A 19671-nucleotide genomic window follows, 5' to 3' on the forward strand; every position below is an offset into this window, starting at 1 on the left:
TAATTATCCCATTATTGGTTGGTTGGTTTAGTCGCCAAGTCATGTCCAACTCCTGTGACCCCATGGACTGTAGCCTGCCAAGCTCCTCTGTCCATGGGGTATTAATGAGACTATAATTTGTATTATATTATAAACAATGAATAGGTATGGTATCAGAATTCTAATTGTTACTTTATTAAAATATTAGAAAGTATATATACATGATATAATAAGCACATGCAAACATCACACCAGATAGAACCATTGACCACTGCAGATTTAACCAGAGTTTCCTCCTACAGTTTTGGTTGGAGTAATGTGTCCCATTCCACCCCCTAAAACTGTCAGCTGTTCACCCATCTGCAGACAATATCAGCAAGCTCAGAACAAGGCATCCAACTATCGTGAATCCATTTGGGGAAAATTGGTTGTGATGAGACACATGTGGTTCACAGAAGCTGGATCAAGTAACTGAGTTCCCATGGCAACCAAGGATCTCAAGGAACTCCATCTCCCATGGAAAATGCAAGGTGAGGTTTCTCTAAGAGGTAGGCCTGGAAATTGCTGGGAGGGTTTGGTGCCTCTCTTCTGGGTCCTGTCCACTTTACACCAGGCCCTCAAAAACACATCTTGGGGCACACTTGCATGCCTCATGGAGCACCAGTGCCCAGGGGTTCAGGCATCTTCTGTGTCCCCAGCCCAGGACACCATCTTCCTTGTCTCCACCTGTCCTTCTTTCTTCATAGTGTTGGGTGCTTCTCCTTTTCGCTCAGCAAGGTGCTACTGTCTCTGTACATACTCTCTCACTGGAGTTATCCTGGGGTGTGTTACATTACCCGGCCCCATTAACAGGGTGACCAGGTGGTGCAATAGCTGCAGGGGAGTGTGGGGGGTCAACACAGGAGGAGTTATAGCAGGTTTGTAGCCTGATGGGAATGATCAGACTTGGTCTAAGTCCTTGATTTGTGTTAGTTTTCTCCATGTAATGAGCAGGTTCTCCAAATGTTGGCCTTTTCAACAACACAGTGTTGGGAATGGAAGTCTCCTGTGGGCCCTGAGTGTTCCTTTGTGGTTTTGCTGGGTGTGCCAAGAGTATAAAACCCTAACTGCTCTTAACCAGGGAGATTTCTCTGGGTTTTATTTGTCCTGAGGATATGAGGGATGAGATAACACCTCCCTCAGGGAGCAGGAGTACTTCTGCTCACTACAAAAGCAGGAAATCTCCCAAGTTCAGGGGTCCATTTGTGTATCACAACCCTCTGCACGTGTAAGCATTCACATCTACCTCCCTTGCCCCCAGGGGACTTTGGGCATATGCAGCACTGGTGCAAACCTCACGCTCTGCCTTTGCTGCCAGTGGAAAGCTCTCTGTCTCACCCAGAAGTCTTCTGTCAGGATCTGTCAATCTGTAGCAAATCAGCTCAAGAATGTGCAAGTAGCATAAAATCTCAGACCCTCCACAGTCCTGAACACACAGATTGAAATACACCACTCTTCCATTTCTCTTTGCTTTAAGGTAAAGGCCAACTTTGCCAACATGGTCTTCCAGGCCCTGCCTGGCCTGGCCCTGCCTACCTCTCCAGGTTCTTGTGCCGCTTTCCCCCACAACTCTCTGCTCTTTGGTCACGTGAAGGAAAAAAGCAGGTGCTGACGTGTGCCACTCATCTGATGGTTAGACAGAGGCCTCAGTGCTGCTGATTACAGGTCTTGCTACTGATGGTTAAACCCTGTTGTTCTCCCGTTGGACATAAACAACCAAATCACCCAACCCAAACTCAAATCCCATAATATATCTTTTCTAGCATGATCTTCCTGACGTACATTCATGGTTCCACAAGTCATTCACTTCTTTGGTGCAATTAGTGATAAATACCACTTATTTAAACCCCTAGGTATTCCTGGTGTCTTTGGTTAGATGGCATTGACTACTTCAATGTCAGTAGTTCTTTCAGGTTATCAAACATGCCAGTTTCTTTCCTTCCATGGAGGCTTTGCACATACTGTTCTATCTGCCTAGGATACTACTCTCCTAACTCTTTATCCTTGGTAATGCCTGTGCAATTTCAGTATATTTTAGAACTAGGTGTCAATCATTTGCCATGTGTCAAGCAATGTGTCAGTTACAAGGAATATAATGGTAAGCAAAGCCAGATATCTTATATCTCCTTTTGCTTACAACTAAGCAGATAAGATAAAATTTATTTCAATATCATTTTAATGAATGTATAATTCAAATGACTTAATTGCTTTGATGATAAGCACACTTCTTATGGGTTCAGATAATAGGAACTTAATCTAGACTTGTGGGTAAGGATGACTGAGTTGCAGTAAAGCTGAAATTTGAAAGATAAAGAGTATGTTAATTAATGGCTTAACAGCCCGGACTACAGGTATAGCATGTAGAAAACCTTATGGTCACAGTAATTGTGACAGGTTTAAGGAGCTGGAGAGGGTTTATATAATTGGAGTATGGAGAACAAGTAGGAGAGTGTTGTGAGATCAGGATGCAAAAGCAGTGTAATGGCTGAGTAGAGTGGTTTGTATAATAGGACTCCTTGCATTTGGCCCTCAGCTCTCTCATTAAGTGTGTAACAGGCGGTAAGTTACTGAACCCCTCTGTGCCTTACCTGTATTCGACACATGATTAAAAACTGCCTTATAGGATTTTTGTAAGAATTCAGTGACCTAATGCCTGTAAGGCACATAGGACCATGAAAACCAATTATAGATGACATTCAGTGAATGTTAAGTGTTATTATTTTGACTATGGTGATTAAGCAAGAATGACAGGGCTAGGACTATGGTGAGATAATAGCAGTGCAAAGTTAAAAGAGGCACCCTGAAAGTTATGACCAATCTAAATAGCATATTCAAAAGCAGAGACATTACTTTGCCAACAAAGGTTCGTCTAGTCAAGGCTATGGTTTTTCCTGTGGTCATGTATGGATGTGAGAGTTGGACTGTGAAGAAGGCTGAGAGCCAAAGAATTGATGCTTTTGAACTGTGGTGTTGGAGAAGACTCTTGAGAGTCCCTTGGACTGCAAGAAGATTCAACCAGTCCATTCTGAAGGAGATCAGCCCTGGGATTTCTTTGGAAGGAATGATGCTAAAGATGAAACTCCAGTACTTTGGCCACCTCATGCGAAGAGTTGACTCATTGGAAAAGACTCTGATGCTGGGAGGGATTGGGGGCAGGAGGAGAAGGGGACGACAGAGGATGAGATGGCTGGATGGCATCACTGACTCGATGGATGTGAGTTTGAGTGAACTCCGGGAACTGGTGATGGACAGGGAGGCCTGGCGTGCTGTGATTCATGGGGTCGCAAAGAGTCGGACACGACTGAGTGACTGAACTGAACTGAACTGAACCTATACTTGGAGTATTCTGAGTTTGAGCATTCCTTTATATTTTGTGTTCTAGGTGCCCGTTTTATCCCACTTATTCCTGACCTTTAGAGATAGATCAGACCATTTTCATTCAGACCATGTCAAGTATTTTGGTTTTCCTCCCAAGAGCTAGGAAGATTTTACAGAGTTTTAACCAAGTAGAGTGAATAGGGTCTGTATGTGACATGCTCTAATGTTTGTTTGGAAAATATCATTTGGATATTTTGGATATCCAATCCAAAAATATGGATTGGAAGGAATCCAGTGTCAATGTGAATAGTGGTAGTTAGGAAACAGTTTAAATAGTGAAAGAATGAAATGAGAATTTGGACAAGAATAGTGTAGTGGAGGTAGAAAAACATGGACAACTTTGATAAATATTTAGGCTTAAACTCTATAAGACTTGGCAATGTATAGCATACATGTGAAAGGCAAGGGCAAAATGACAAAGGTAACGCCTAGGTTTCTGATGTAGGTAAATCATAGACTGTGAGATGATAACGTTGAAAGAGGTGAGGAAATCACCTGTAAGGAAACCAAACTTAGGAAGAAGAACACATGTGGTCTTGTAGAGTTTGAGGTGCCTTTGAGACACTCAATATATTAAATAGCAAGTTGGTTATTCTAGTCTGGTGGTCTGTTGGCAGTGTGGGATGAGAAATAAATGTCCTTTGTAACTTATAGGTGGTGATTAAAGATGAGAGTATGATTACCTTAGGGAGAGCTTGGAATGACAATGAAAGTCCTTAGAGCCAAGCCCCCCAAAACTCAAACATTTAATGGTTAAGTGAAGGAGGGTGACCTTATAAAGCAGATAGATAAATGGCCAAAAAGGTAAGAAGGACATCAGGAAATCAGAGACACTAAAATCAAAAGAAAAGACTGTTTTTAAGGAGGAAAGAATGGTCCACGGTATCAGAGGAGGGAGGAAGGACAAGGAATTGAATGAAGATTGGAAAATTTTCACTGTCTTAGCAACCCTGAGGTGATTGCTTATATTAAGTAGTAAGCATTATTGTAGGGAATGACGGGGTGAAAGATGTGACCTAAGAGGTAAGAAGTAGGTGTAATAATGACAACAGACCCATTTCTTTCAGGACATCTGGTTGTGGAGGGAGGGAGAATGGGCACCTTTTAGGGATTTCATAAGTTTAGTGAAGGGTGATTAGAAAAAAAAGAATTTGCCAAACTTAAAATTTCAACATTTTATTAAGTGTTTACTCTGGTGCCAGGCATTGCGCTAAATGCTTTACGTACTTTATTTATTTATTTAATATTTACAACAATCTAATGGTTATCTGGAGGAGGGCATGGCAACCCACTCCAGTATTCTTGCCTGGAGAATCCCATGGACAGAGGTGCCTGGCAGGCCACAGTCCATAGGGTCGCAAAGAGTCAGACATAACTGAAGTAACTTAGCACGCACGCAATGGTAATTTAATCTTACTGTCTCCATTCTGCAAATGAAAGGGCAGAGGCTTGGAGATGTTAAGTGACTAAAGCCACACTGTAACTCAGTGGCAAGGCAAGATGCTAAAGCCGGTCAAGATGCTAAAGCCGGCGTGACACCAAATCCTACGCACTTAAACACTGTAGTTATCCATAGCTTTTCCACTGAATTTCATCTGTGCCTCCTTGATTCCTTCAATTCTGCCTATCCTTCCTCTACTTCAGCTGTATAAGAAGTTTGAGGTAACCAAAGGAATATGGAGAAAGCTAGACCTACCAACTTCCTAGAGGGACACTGAAAGTTCTTTGAATTGAGGGTAGTGGGAAGGAAGGGCAACATTTCCGATGGTGTCTCTGCACTTTCAGGCTTGGGATGGTGACCTGCCACACTCTGCAGCAGATTTTTATTTTTTTTAACACCAGGGGTGGAGGATGGCTATTTGGCAAAAGATAGTGTATCTTGTGGGGAGGGGAGCAGAGAGGACAGATGCTTGGAAATTTTTCCTGGCTGCTCTACCTAACTCCTGAGATGTGGTTGCCAACCTCAGAGATATAATCAAATACACTTCTATCAGTTCAGTCACTCAGTCATGTCCGACTCTTCGTGACCCCGTGGACTGCAGCTTGGCAGGCCTCCCTAGCCATCACCAACACCCAGAGCTTATTCAAACTCATGTCCACTGAGTCGGTGATGCCATCTAACCATCTCACCCTCTGTCATCACCTTCTCCTCCTGCCCTCAATCTTTCCCAGCATCAGGGTCTTTTCAAATGAATCAGCTCTTCACCTGAGATGGCCAAAGTATTGGAGTTTCAGCTTCAACATCAGTCCTTCCAATGCACACCCAGGACTGATCTCCTTTAGGATGGACTGGTTGGATCTCCTTGCAGTCCAGTCAGTTCAGTCACTCAGTCGTGTCTGACTCTTTGCGACCCCATGAATCGCAGCATGCCAGGCCTCCCTTGTCCATCACCATCTCCCAGAGTTCACTCAAACTCACGTCCATTGAGTTGGTGATACCATCCAGCCATCTCATCCTCTGTTGTCCCTTTTTCCCCTTGCAGTCCAAGGGACCCTCAAAAGTCTTCTCCAACCCCACAGTTCAAAATCACCAATTCTTTGGTGCTCAGCTTTCTTTATAGTCCAACTCTCACATCCATACATGACTACTGGAAAAACCATAGCTTTGACTAGATGGACTTTTGTTGGCAAAATAATGTCTCTGCTTTTGAATATGTGGTCTACGTTGGTCATAACTTTTCTCCCAAGGGGTAAATGTCTTTTAATTTCATGGCTGCAATCACCATCCGTGGTGATTTTGGAACCCAGAAAAATAAAGTCAGCCACGGTTTCCACTGTTTCCCCATCTATTTCCCATGAAGTGATGGGACAGGATGCCATGACCTTGTTTTCTGAACGTTGAGCTTTAAGCCAACTTTTTCACTCTCCTCTTTCACTTTCATCAAGAGGCTCTTTAGTTCTTCTTCACTTTCTGCCATAAGCTTGTGCTTCATCCAGCCCGGCGTTTCTCATGATGTACTCTGCATAGAAGTTAAATAAGCAGGGTGACAATATACAGCCTTGACGTACTCCTTTTCCTATTTGGAACCAGTCTGTTGTTCCTTGTCCAGTTCTAAATGCTGCTTCCTGACCTGCATGCAGATTTCTCAAGAGGTAGGTGAGGTGGTCTGGTATTCCCATCTCTTTCAGAATTTGACTGATCCACACAGTCAAAGGCTTTGGCATAGTCAATAAAGCAGAAATAGATGTTTTCCTGGAACTCTCTTGCTTTTTTGATGATCCAGTGGATGTTGGCAATTTGATCTCTGGTTCCTCTGCCTTTTCTAAAACCAGCTTGAACTTCTGGAAGTTCATGGTTCACATATTGTTGAAGCCTGGCTTGGAGAATTTTGAGCATTACTTTACTAGTGTGTGAGATGAGTGCAATTGTGTGGTAGTTTGAGCATTCTTTGGCATTGCCTTTCTTTGGGATTGGAATGAAAACTGACCTTTTCCAGTCCTGTGGCCACTGCTGAGTTTTCCAAATGTGCTGGCATATTGAGTGCAGCACTTTCACAGCATCATCTTTCAGGATTTGAAATAGTTCAATTGAAATTCCATCACCTCCACTAGCTTTGTTGGTAGTGATGCTTCCTAAGACTCACTTGACTTCACATTCCAGGATGTCTGGCTCTAGGTGAATGATCACACCATCATGACTATCTGGGTTGTGAAGATCTTTTTTGTACAGTTCTTCTGTGTATTCTTGCCACCTCTTCTTAATATCTTCTGCTTCTCTTAGGTCCAAACCATTTCTGTCCTTTATTGTGCCCATCTTTGCATGAAATATTCCCTTGGTATCTCTAATTTTCTTGAGATCTCTAGTCTTTCCCATTCTGTTGTTTTCCTCTATTTATTTGCACAGATCACTGAGGAAGGCATTCTTATCTCTCTTGCTATTCTTTGGAACTCTGCATTCAAATGGGTATATCTTTCCTTTTCTCCTTTGCTTTTGGCTTCTCTTCTTTTCACAGCTATTTGTAAGGCCTCCTTAGACAGACATTTTGCTTTTTTGCACTTCTATAAACCAAGGTAATACCTTCTCAGGTCTCACTCACATCAAAGGGGAGTAACAACAGCGGGAGAAGGGGTTCACAGCTTTTTTGAGCTGAGGATGGAAGTGTGGACCGTTGTTTAGATGGGGTTCCTATTTTTAAAAGGAGGTTTCTAAAATGGATCTCTCAGTGTCCTTTCATCCTACACTTAGTCTCAACTCTAGTAAGTTCTGAGGGCTCGTCTGTCTCTGACTTCATATTATCCTACAGCCAGGAGGGAACATTCATATTAGTCAAGAATAATATTTGTGTCTCTTTTAGTCACTCCTTTATCTCTAACACCTTGAACAGCTATAATTTCATTAAATAAATGAAATAATAGTTGAAATAGTGACACACATATGTTTAAAGTGTAATAACACAATTTATTGAGTGCTCGTTATGTGTCAAGCACTGTTTTACATGTATTCATTCATTATGGTATGTGATACGAAGGAAAGGTACCTAGTACTTTAACTGGGTGACCTGATCTAGTTTGAGGGGTCAGCGAAGATCTCCAAAGGAAAGTTTTCTTGTGCTGTGATTTGAAAGAAAAGTAGGCTCTGAATAGTTGAAAAAGGGAGTGGAGATGGAAATCATTCTAGACACAACAGGACAGAAATAACAGCGTTTATTAATGTCCTAGTGAAGGGGGTAGACCTCGACCAACTTGGGAGGTTGAAAGAAGGCTTGTGTGGTTTGGTCATGTAGTACTTATAGGTCACATTATGGAGTCTGGTATTTTTGTCTAAGAGCATTCAAGAAAAAGAATGGATATATGTGTAACTAAATCACTTTGCTATATACCTGAAACTGACACATTGTAAATCAACTATGTGCTTAGTGCTCAGTCATGTCCAACTCTTTGCAACTCCATGGACTGTAGCCCACCAGGCTCCTCTGTCCATTCTTCCAGGCAAGGCTACTGGAGTGTGTCACCATTTCCTTCTCTAGTAAATCAACTATAGTCCAATATAAAATAAAAATTTAAAGAAAGAAATTTAAATTAAGAGTTAAATATCATCTAGGTTGCTTCCATTCCCAGAGGGATGGTATGGGTGGGAGGTGGGAGAGGGGTTCAGGATGGGGAACACGTGTACACCTGTGGTGGATTCATGTTGATGTATGGCAAAACCAATACAATATTGTAAAGTAATTAGTCTCTAATTAAAATACATAAATTTATATTAAAAAAGAGTTAAATATCAGTTTGCAGGAAATTCTGTCAACACTATAAATAACAGATGGAAGGGCAGGGCTGACGTGACTAGGTCAATAAGGAGAATATTGTGGTACTTTAGGTATGGCATGATGGTCATATGTATCAGAGCAGTGATAGTAGAGATGAAGAAAAAGTGGAGAGGTTTAAGAGATATTTAGGAGCTAAGGTCAGCAGAACTTAATGTTGGAGAGGATGTCAGAGATGACTTCCAGGCTTGTACGACTGGATAGATGGTGATACCATCTACTTACCATCTGCTAATACTGAGCACTAAGCACATAGTTGATTTTCAATGTTGTGTCAGTTTCAGGTATATAGCAAAGTGATTTAGTTACACATATATCCACTCTTTTTCTTGAGTGCTCTTAGACAAAAATACCAGACTCCATAATGTGACCTATAAGCACTACATGACTGAACCATACAAGCCTTTTTTTAATCTCCCAAGTTGGTCAAGGTCTCCCAAGATGGTTGAGGTTGGGCACAGGACAGTGAAAATCATATCATGCAGACTTTGCGATGCCTTAGACTCAACCAAGGGGAAGGTCCCCTGGAAAAGGAAATGGTACCCCACTCCAGTATTCTTGCCTGGAGAATCCCCATGGAGAGAGGAGCCTGGTGGGCTACAGTCCATGGGGTCACAAAGAGTCGGACACGACTGAAGCAACTTAGCACATGCACAGAATCAACCAAAGAGCAACATCAAATAAGCTGAAATATGTCAGTGATCTATCATACCTAGAGGAAAGGCAACAATTATGGATGTAAATGAAGGTATATCTTTATATTTGGTGGTAGAAAGTTGAGATAGTCCCACCCAAGGACTTTTATTTTCTTGATAAAATGGAAGATATGGTTAGCTTCTGTAAGTGAGAGGAAAGGAGATCAGGTATTTGAGGAGTTTTTAATTTTGAAATGGCCATTATAAGTAGAGAGAGAGATGATTACAAAAATACATTAAATTTACTGGACACTCCCTAGAGTTTGGTTGAGGTTGATATCTATAATTGTAGATGGTACTGGTCTCTCTGCTCATTTGACTTTTTACCAGCAGTCTACTGCTTCTTGACTGAAGGCCTGGGTTCATCCAGACTTTGATATGGGAAAGATTCTGAGTTGGGTAACTGAGTAATGCAAGAGCCCTTTAATGAAAAATTGAACAAGAAGTGTGCATACATTTGCAGGTGAAGGGAACACATTGAGATTAGGTCTGATCTTGAGGTCCTTGTGAAAACATCCATGATAATGTTTTAGTCTGGTGGTCTAGCTCCAGACCAAAAATACACATTTGGGAGTCATCTCAACTATCAATGTCAAATGAAGCAATTTGAATTAATACATCCATGGATGTAGGATGTAGGAAATATAGAATATAGAGAGCTGATGACCAAGAAAGGGACTTAGGGAATAGGAGGAGACCAAAAACAGAAGTTTCACTGGCATAGGAAAGTAACCAGGAGAAGAAGTAGAGACACAGACTCAAAGGAGGGGGTGTTGATGCTACAGAGAGGTAAGGGCAGATAAGAATCGAGATAGGATTCCTTTGGGATTCATTAATTAGGACATCCTTGTTACCTTATTGAGAGCTGTGACAGTTGGGGCAGCTGGAGGCTCTTAGAGAATGAAGCCAGGCTGAACTAAATTGAAGATCGAGGAAGGGAAGTCTTTTTGTTTGATGGTACTTCATTTGAACAGAAATGAGATGGGGAGTTTGGTAATTAAAGAGGGGATTCAAGACAAGGTTATTTAGGATAGGAAATACTTGAATACATTATTTAGAATGAAGAGAAGGAGGCATTGGAAAGGGAGAAAGTGAAAATACAAGAGAGAGAGAATCAGACAATTTTTATTCTTCTAATCCTGTATTCTTAGAACAGTCCTCCAAAGAAGGTAGTATTATCCCTGTTTTGCAAAGGGGAGGCAACTGAGTAATTTCAGTCACTTTTTTTTGTAATCACACAGCTAGTGGCTAGGAAATGGGAGTCAGCACTTGAACCCAGTTATAACTCCAAAATGATTGCACTTACCACAATATCAAGTAAAAAAAAAAGCCTTGAACGTTTTTCTCTCTTATGACAAAAAAGTTAATGGAGTAGCCTCAGTACATCTCTTAAAAATTTACTTTTTAAAGAAAACTCCCACCACTCTGGGAAGCAATATAAAGTTCACCTTTTCTGGAATGTCAGTTAATAACAGATATTCAGCTGGATGTTTCATATTAGGCATTTAATTTAATTTTCACAACATCATGGTAACATAGGGGTAATTTGTTGTTCAGTTGCTAAGTCATATACAACTCTTTGTGATACCATGGTCTGCAGCAGGCTAGGCTCCCCTGTTCTTCACTATCTCCCTGAATTTGCTCATATTCACATCCATTGAATTGGTGATGCTATCCAACCATCTCATCCTCTGCTGCCCCCTTCTCCTTTTGCCTTCAATCTTTCCCAGAATCAGGGTCATTTCCAATGAATCGGTTCTTTGAATCAGGTGGCCGAAGTATTGGCACTTTAGCTTCAGCATCAGTCCTTCCAATGAATATTCAGGATTGATTTCCTTAGGATTGACTGATTTGATCTCCTTCTGCCCAAGGGACTCTCAAGAGTCTTTTCCAGGACCACATTTTGAAAGCATCAGTTCTTCGACACTCAGCCTTCTTTATGATCCAACTCTCACATTCGTACATGACTACTGGAAAAACCATAGCTTTATCTATACAGACTTGGCAAAGTGATGTCTCTGCTTTTTAATATGCTGTCTAGGTTTGCCATAGCTTTCCCTCCAAGGAGCAAGCATCTTAACTTCATGGCTCTAGTCACTGTCCACAGTGATTTTGGAGGCAAGAATATAAAATCTGTCACTGTTTCCACTTTTCCAACTTCTATTTGCCATGAAGTGATTGGACTGGGCTCCATGATCTTAGTTTTTTGAATGTTGGATTTTAAGCCAGATTTTCCACTCTGCTTCACATTCATCAAGAACTCTTTAGCTCCTCTTTACTTTCTGCCATTGGAGTGCTATCATCTGCATATCTGATGTTTGTTGATATTTCTCCTGGCAAACTTGACATCCATCCTGGCAATTCGCATGATGTACTCTGCATATAAGTTAAATAAGCAGAGTGACAATATACAGCCTTGTCATGCTCCTTTCCCAATTTTGAACCACTCAGTTGTTCCATGTAAAGTTCTAACTGCTGCTTCTTGACCTGCATAGAGGTTTCTCAGGAGACAGGTAAGGAGGTCTGGTACTCCCATATCCCTAAGAATTTCCCACTGTTTGTTGTGATCCACACAGTCAAAGCCTTTACTGTAGCCAATGAAGCAGAAGGAGATATTTTTCTGGAATTCCATTGCCTTCTCTATGATCCAGCAGATGTTGGCAATTTGATCTCTGGTTCCTCCACCTTTTTAAAACCAGTTTGTACATCTGGAAGTTCTCGGTTCACATACTACTAAAGCCTAGCTTAAAGGCTTTTGAGCATAACCTTGCTAGCATGTGAAATGAGCACAATTTTGCAGTACTTTGAACATTCTTTGGCATCACCCTTCTTTGGGATTGGGATGAAAGCTTACCTTTTCCATTCCTGTGACCACTGCTAAGTTTTCCAAATTTGCTGACATATTGAGTGCAGCACTTTAACTGCATCATCTTTAAGAATTTGAAATAGCTCATCTGGAATTCCATTACCTTCACTAGCTTTGTTCATAGTAATGCTTCATAAGACCCATTTGACTTCACACTCCGGGATGCTCAATATCCAGCTATAGGTGAGTGACCACACCATCATGGTTACCTGGGTCGTTGAGATCTTTCTTGTATAGTTTTTCTGTGCATTCAGTTGGGTATATTTTTCCCTTTCTCCCTTGCCTTTCACTTCTCTTCTTTCCTCAGCTATTTGTAAACCCTCCTCAGATAACCATTTTGCCATCTTGCATTTCTTTGGGATGGTTTTTGGTCAGGGCCTCCTGTACAATGTTAGTCCATAGTTTTTGAGGCACTCTGTCTACCAGATTTAATCCCTTGAATTTATTGATTACCTCTACTGAATAATCCTAAGGGATTTGATTTAGGCCATACCTGAATGATCTAGTGGTTTTACCTACTTGCTTCAATGTAAGCCTGAACTTTTCAATAAGGAGCTCATTATCTGAGCCACAGTCAGCTCCAAGTCTTGTTTTTGCTGACTGTATAGAGCTTCTCCAACTTCAGCTCCAAAGAATATAATCAATCTGATTTCAGTATTGACCATCTGGTGATGTCCATGTGTAGAGTCATCACTTGGGTTGTTGGAAGAGGATATTTGCTATAAACAGTGTGTTCTCTTGACAAAATTCTGTTAGCCTTTGCTCTGGTTCATTTTGTACTCCAAGGCCAAAGTTGCCGGTTACTCCAGATATCTCTTGACTTCCTACTTTTGCATTCCAGTTCCCTATGTTAAAAAGTATATCTTTTTGGTGTTAGTTTAGAAGGTCTTGTAGGTATTCATAGAACTCAACCTCAGCTTCTTCAGCATCAGCAATTGGGTCATAGACTTGGATTACTGTGATGTTGAATGGTTTGCCTTGGAAATGAACTGATACCATTCTGTCGTTTTTAAGATTGCATTCTAGTATTGCATTTTGGACTCTTTTGTTAACTATGAGGGATACTCCATTTCTTCTAAGGGATTTTGCCCACAGTAGTAGATCTAATGGTCATCTGAATTAAATTCACCCATGCCCATCCATTTTAGCTCACTGATTCCTAAAATGTCAATATTAATTCTTGCCTTCTCCTGCTTGACCATGTCCAATTTACCATGACTCAATCCAAGTTCCTATGCAATATTGTTTTTTACAATATCAAACTTTACTTTCATCACCAGACACATCCACAACTGAGTATTGTTTCCACTTTGGCTCAGCCACTTCATTCTTTCTGGAGCTATTTTTATGCTCTTCCCCAATAGCATATTAGACACCTACTGACCTGGGGGGTTCATCTTCCAGTTCATATCTTTTTGCCTTTTCATACTGTTCATGGGGTTCTCAAGACAAGAATACTGAAATGGTTTTCCATTCCCTTCTCCAGTGGACCATGTTTTGTCAGAGCTCTCCCTGCTGACCCATACATCTTGGGGGGCCCTGCATGGCATGGCTCATAGGTTCATTGAGTTCAGGATAGGTTCAGGATCACAAAGCTGTGATCCATTTCGTTGCTGATTCTCCTTTGCCCTTAGATGTGGGGTATCTTTTTCTGGTGGGTTCCAACATCCTCCTGTTGATGGTTGTTCAGCAGCTAGTTGTGATTTTGGTGTTCTTGCAGGAGAAGTTGGGTTCATGTCCTTCTTCTCTGCCATCTTGATTTAGAGGGATTTTTTTCATTGACTATCAAGCTATTTTTTAGTGTGTTATTTAATCTCCACATGTCTGAAAATTTCCTGTTGTTATTAATTTCCATTTTATCTCCATCATGATCAGATAACACACTTTGCATGATTTCAGTCTTTTAAACATTTACTAAGCTCTTTCTATATCTTAACTTAGGACCTATCCTGGAAATGTTCCATGTGTGCTTGAAAAGAATTTGTGTGTGTGTGTGTGTTTCCATATTTTGTGGCTTGTGGGATCTTAGTTCCCTGACTAGGAATTGAACCCAGGCCACAGTAGTGAAACTACTGAATCCTAACCACTGACTGCCAGGGAATTCCCTTTATTCAGTTGTTTTTTGATATAGCATTTGATAGGTATCTGTTAGGTCTGATTTGTGTATGTGTGTGTGTGCACGCTTAGTCAGGTTCAACTCTTTGCGACCCCATAGACTGTAGCATGGCTGGCTCCTCTGTCCATGGGATTTTCCAGGTGAGAATAACTGGAGTGGGTTGCCATTTCCTCCTCCAGGGGATCTTCTGGACACAGGGATCAAACCCAATAATCCTGCAATCCACTGAACCATCAATTTGTGTATGTGCTGTGCTTAGTCATTCAGTTGTGTCCAACTCTTTGCAACTCCATGGACTGTAGCCTGCCAGGCTCCTCTGTTCATGGGGATTCTCCAGGCAAGAATACTGGAGTGGGTTGCCATGCCCTCCTCCAGGGGATTTTCCCAACCCTGGGACTGAACCCAGGTCTTCTGCATTCCTTCTGAGCCACCAGGAAAGCCCTGATTTGTGTAATTCTGTGCAAATCTTTTATTTCCTAATTTATCAGCATTGTTTTTGGATTGAGCTTCCCTCATAGCTCAGTTGGTAAAGAATCCGCCTGCAATGCAGGAGACCCTGGTTCATTCCTGGGTTGTTGGATTTATTATTTCAAGTGTAATATTGAAGTCTCCAATGTTTGTTTTTGAATTTTCTATTTCTTCCCTCAATCCTGTCAGCCTCTACTTCATGTATTCTGGGGCTCAGTCTTTAGGTACATATATGTTTTCAATTGTTATAACTTACTTGTGGCTGACTTTTATATTATAAAACATTCCTCTTCATTTGTAGTAATATTTTTTCCTTTAAAGTCTATTTTTCTGATATTAGGATAGCCATCACAGCTTTTTATGATTTCTGTTTGCATGATACATGTTTTTCCATCCTTTTTCATTCAGCCTCTTTGTATCTTTGAATCTGAAATGTGTCTCCTGTATTCAATGGCTGGGTCTCTTTGTTTAATCCAGTCTGACAATCTTTAACTCAAGAATTGTCAGAGATTTGTCTGTTGGGTTGTTTAATCCACTTATATTTTACATTATTATTGCTATAGTTAGATTAATATCTGTATTCTACCTTTTGCTTTCTGTATGCCATAGATCCTTTTTGTTTCTTTATTCTTGCTTTAATGCTTTCTTTTATTTTTATTTTTTTAAATTTTATTTTATTTTTAAACTTTACATAATTGTATTAGTTTTGCCAAATATCAAAATGAATCCACCACAGGTATACATGTGTTCCCCATCCTGAACCCTCCTCCTTCCTCCCTCCCCATACCATCCCTCTGGGTTGTCCCAGTGCACTAGCCCCAAGCATGCTTTCTTTTAAATTAAATGAATACTTTCATTTTATTTATTTCAAATTTTTATTGAAGTATAGTTGATTTACAATGTTGTATGTACAGCAAAGTGAGCCAGTTATACATGTACAGGTATCTACTTTTTTAGATTCCTTTCCCACATAGGCCATTACAGAATATTGAATAGAGTTCCCTGTGCTATACAATAGGTTCTTATTAGTTACCTGTTATATATAAAATAGTGTGTATGTGTCAATCCCAGTTTCCCAATCTGTCCCTCCCTCTCTTACCCTCTGCAAACTATAAGTTTGTTTTCTACATCTGTAGTTCTATTTCCGTTTTGTAAATAAGTTTTAAGCTAAATGAATATTTTCTAGTGTTATTTTATTTATTTTTAAGTTATTTCTTCTGCCTTCTTTAGATCTTACCATAGCATCTTACCTTATCAGAATCCACTCCAGATTTATGTTAATTCCAGTGAGATATTGGAATGTTACTTGTATGGAGCTCTATTCCCTTTTCACCTTTTTTTGATATTATTGTCATACCTATTAAATACTTATCTGTTACAAATGTAACCATGTGTTGTGTGTGTGCTAGTCACTGAGTCATGTTCAACTCTTTGCAACCCCATGGACTGTAGTTCACCAGGTTACTCTGTCCGTGGAATAACCATATACTTTTAATAGTTAATTTCTATATGTAATGTCTGAATTTATGTCTACTAAAGAAGTTGAGAAAAGAGAGCAAGAAGATATATATTATTTATGATGTTTATTAAAAAAACATGTATAGTTCTATGCATTTGTTCCTATGGGTTTGAGTTACTACCATCTTATGTCATTTCCTTACTCAACTACAACTGTGCTCCCACCCACTTCATTTCTGCTATTATTGTCAAATATCAGATCAGATCAGATCAGTCACTCAGTCGTGTTCGACTCTTTACGACCCCATGAATCACAGCACGCCAGGCCTCCCTGTCCATCACCAACTCCCGGAGTTCACTCAGACTCACGTCCATTGAGTCAGGGATGCCATCCAGCCATCTCATCCTCTGTTGTCCCCTTCTCCTCCTGCCCCCAATCCCTCCCAGCATCAGAGTCTTTTCCAATGAGTCAACTCTTCGCATGAAGTGGCCAAAGTACTGGAGTTTCAGCTTTAGCATCATTCCTTCCAAAGAAATCCTAGGGCTGATCTCCTTGAGAATGGACTGGTTGGATCTCCTTGCAGTCCAAGGGACTCTCAAGAGTCTTCTCCAACACCACAGTTCAAAAGCATCAATTCTTTGGCTCTCAGCCTTCTTCACAGTCCAACTCTCACATCCATACATGACCACAGGAAAAACCATAGCCTTGACTAGATGAACCTTTGTTGGCAAAGTAATGTCTCTGCTTTTGAATATGCTATCTAGGTTGGTCATAACTTTCCTTCCAAGGAGTAAGCGTCTTTTAATTTCATGGCTGCAGTCACCATCTGCAGTGATTTTGGAGCCCAAAAAAATAAAGTCTGACGCTGTTTCCACTGTTTCCCCATCTATTTCCCATGAAGTGGTGGGACCGGATGCCATGATCTTCGTTTTCTGAATGTTGAGCTTTAAGCCAACTTTTTCACTCTCCACTTTCACTTTCATCAAGAGGCTTTTTAGTTCCTCTTCACTCTCTGCCATAAGGGTGGTGTCATCTGCATATCTGAGGTTATTGATATTGTCAAATATATTACATTTCTAATCTTACAGGCTAAACAAAACAATTATATAGGTACTGATTTATATAATTGCCTTTTAAAACAGATAAGACTAAAGAACAAAAACTATGCATTTATACTATACTCTTATAATTATAATTATGGACTCTTATCATTAGGACTTTCCTGGTGGCTTAGATGGTAAAGCATCTGCCTACAATGTGGGAGACCCAGATTCAATCCCTGGGTTTGGAAGATCTCCTGGAGAAGGAAATGGCAACCCACTCCAGTATTCTTGCCTGGAGAATCCCATGGATGGAGGAGCCTGATAGGCTACAGTCCACAGGGTTGCAAAGAGTTGGACATGACTGAGTAACTTCACTTTCACTTATAATTATATAATCACATTTACCAGTGTTTTCATTTTTCATATTTATTTGAATTTACATCAGTTTTCCTTGCTTTGAAACTGAATAAATTCCTTTACAATTTCTTACAAGATAGGTCTGTCAGCAATTGATATTACTTAACTTTTGTTTGCCTTGGAGTTTTTATTTTGATTTCAGTTTTGAAAGAGAGTTTGTAGGATAGAAGGTTTTCATTGACAGCTTTTTCCCCTCTAGCACTTTGAATATATTGTCCCCCTGTTTTTGGCCTCCATTTTTCTTTTTTAATTAATGTGACAAAACGTGGTCCACTGGAGAAGGGAATGGCAAATCACTTCAGTATTCTTGCCTTGAGAACCCCATGAACAGTATGAAAAGACAAAAAGATAGGACACTGAAAGATGAACTCCCCAGTTGATAGGGGCCCAATATGGAGAAGAGTGGAGAAATAGCTCCAGAAAGAATGAAGAGGCTGAGCCAAAGTGAAAACAACGCCCAGTTGTGGATGTGACTGGTGATGGAAGTAAAGTCCAATGCTGTAAAGAACAGTATTGCATAGGAACCTGGAATGTTAGGTCCATGAATCAAGGTAAATAGGAAGTGGTCAAACAGGAGCTGGCAAGAGTGAACACCGACATTTTAGGAATCAGTGAACTAAAATGGACAAAAATGGGCAAATCTAATTCAGATGATGATTATCTACTATGGTGGGCAAGAATTCCTTAGAAGAAATGGAGCAGCCTTCATAGTCACCAAAGAGTCCAAAATGCAGTACTTGGGTGCAATCTCAAAACCGACAGAATGACCTCTGTTCATTTCCAAGGCAAACCATTCAATATCACAGTAATCCAAGTCTATGCCCTGACCAGTAATGCTGAAGAAACTGAAATTGAACGGTTCTATGAAGACCTACAAGACCTTCTAAAACTAACAAGAAAAAAAGATGTCCTTTTCATCATAGGGGACTGGAATGCAAAATTAGGAAGTCAAGCGCTACCTGGAGTAACAGGCAAATTTGGCCTTGGAGTACAAAACGAAGCAGGGCAAAGGCCAACAGAGTTTTGCCAAGAGAATGCACTGGTCATAGCAAACACCCTCTTCCAACAACACAAGACACCACTCTGCACATGACATCACCAGATGGTCAACACTGAAATAAGATTGATTATATTCTTTGCAGCCAAAAATGGAGAAGCTCTATACAGTCAGCAAAAACAAGACTGGGAGCTGACTGGCTCAGATCATGAACTCCTTATTGCAAAATTCAGGCTTAAATTGAAGAAAGTAGGGAAAACCTCTAGATCATTCAGGTATGACCTAAATCAAATCCTTTACAATTATACAGTGGAAGTGACAAATAGATACAAGGGATTAGATCTGATAGACAGAGTACCTGAAAATCTATGGACAGAGGTTCATAACACTACAGCAGGCGGTGATCAAAAGCATCCCCAAGAAGAAGAAATGCAAAAAGGCAAAATGGTTGTCTGAGGAGGCCTTATAAATAGCTGAGAAAAGAAGAGAAGTGGAAGGCAAAGGAAAAAAAGAAAGATGTATCCATCTGAATGCAGAGTTCCAAAGAATAGCAAGGAGAGTTCTAAGAAAGCCTTCCTCAGTGATCAATGAAAAAATGGAGGAAAACAATAGAATGGGAAAGACCACAGATCTCTTCAAGAAAATTAGAGATACCAAGGGAACATTTCATGCAAAGATGGGCACAATAAAGGACAAAATGGTATGGACCTAACCTAACAGAAGATATTAAGAAGAGGTGGCAGGAATGCACAGAACTATACAAAAGAGTTCTTAATGACCCAAATCACTACAATGGCATGATCACTCAGTGAGAGCCAGACATGCTGGAGTGTGAAGTCAAGTAGGCCTTAGGAAGCATCAGTAGGAACAAAGCTAGTGGAGGTGATGGAATTCTAGCTGAGCTATTTCAAATCCTGGAAGATGATGCTGTGAAAGTGCTGCATTCAATATGC

The sequence above is a fragment of the Bos mutus genome, chromosome X, assembly GCF_027580195.1.
Source record: "Bos mutus isolate GX-2022 chromosome X, NWIPB_WYAK_1.1, whole genome shotgun sequence".
NCBI classification, from domain to species: Eukaryota; Metazoa; Chordata; class Mammalia; order Artiodactyla; family Bovidae; genus Bos; species Bos mutus.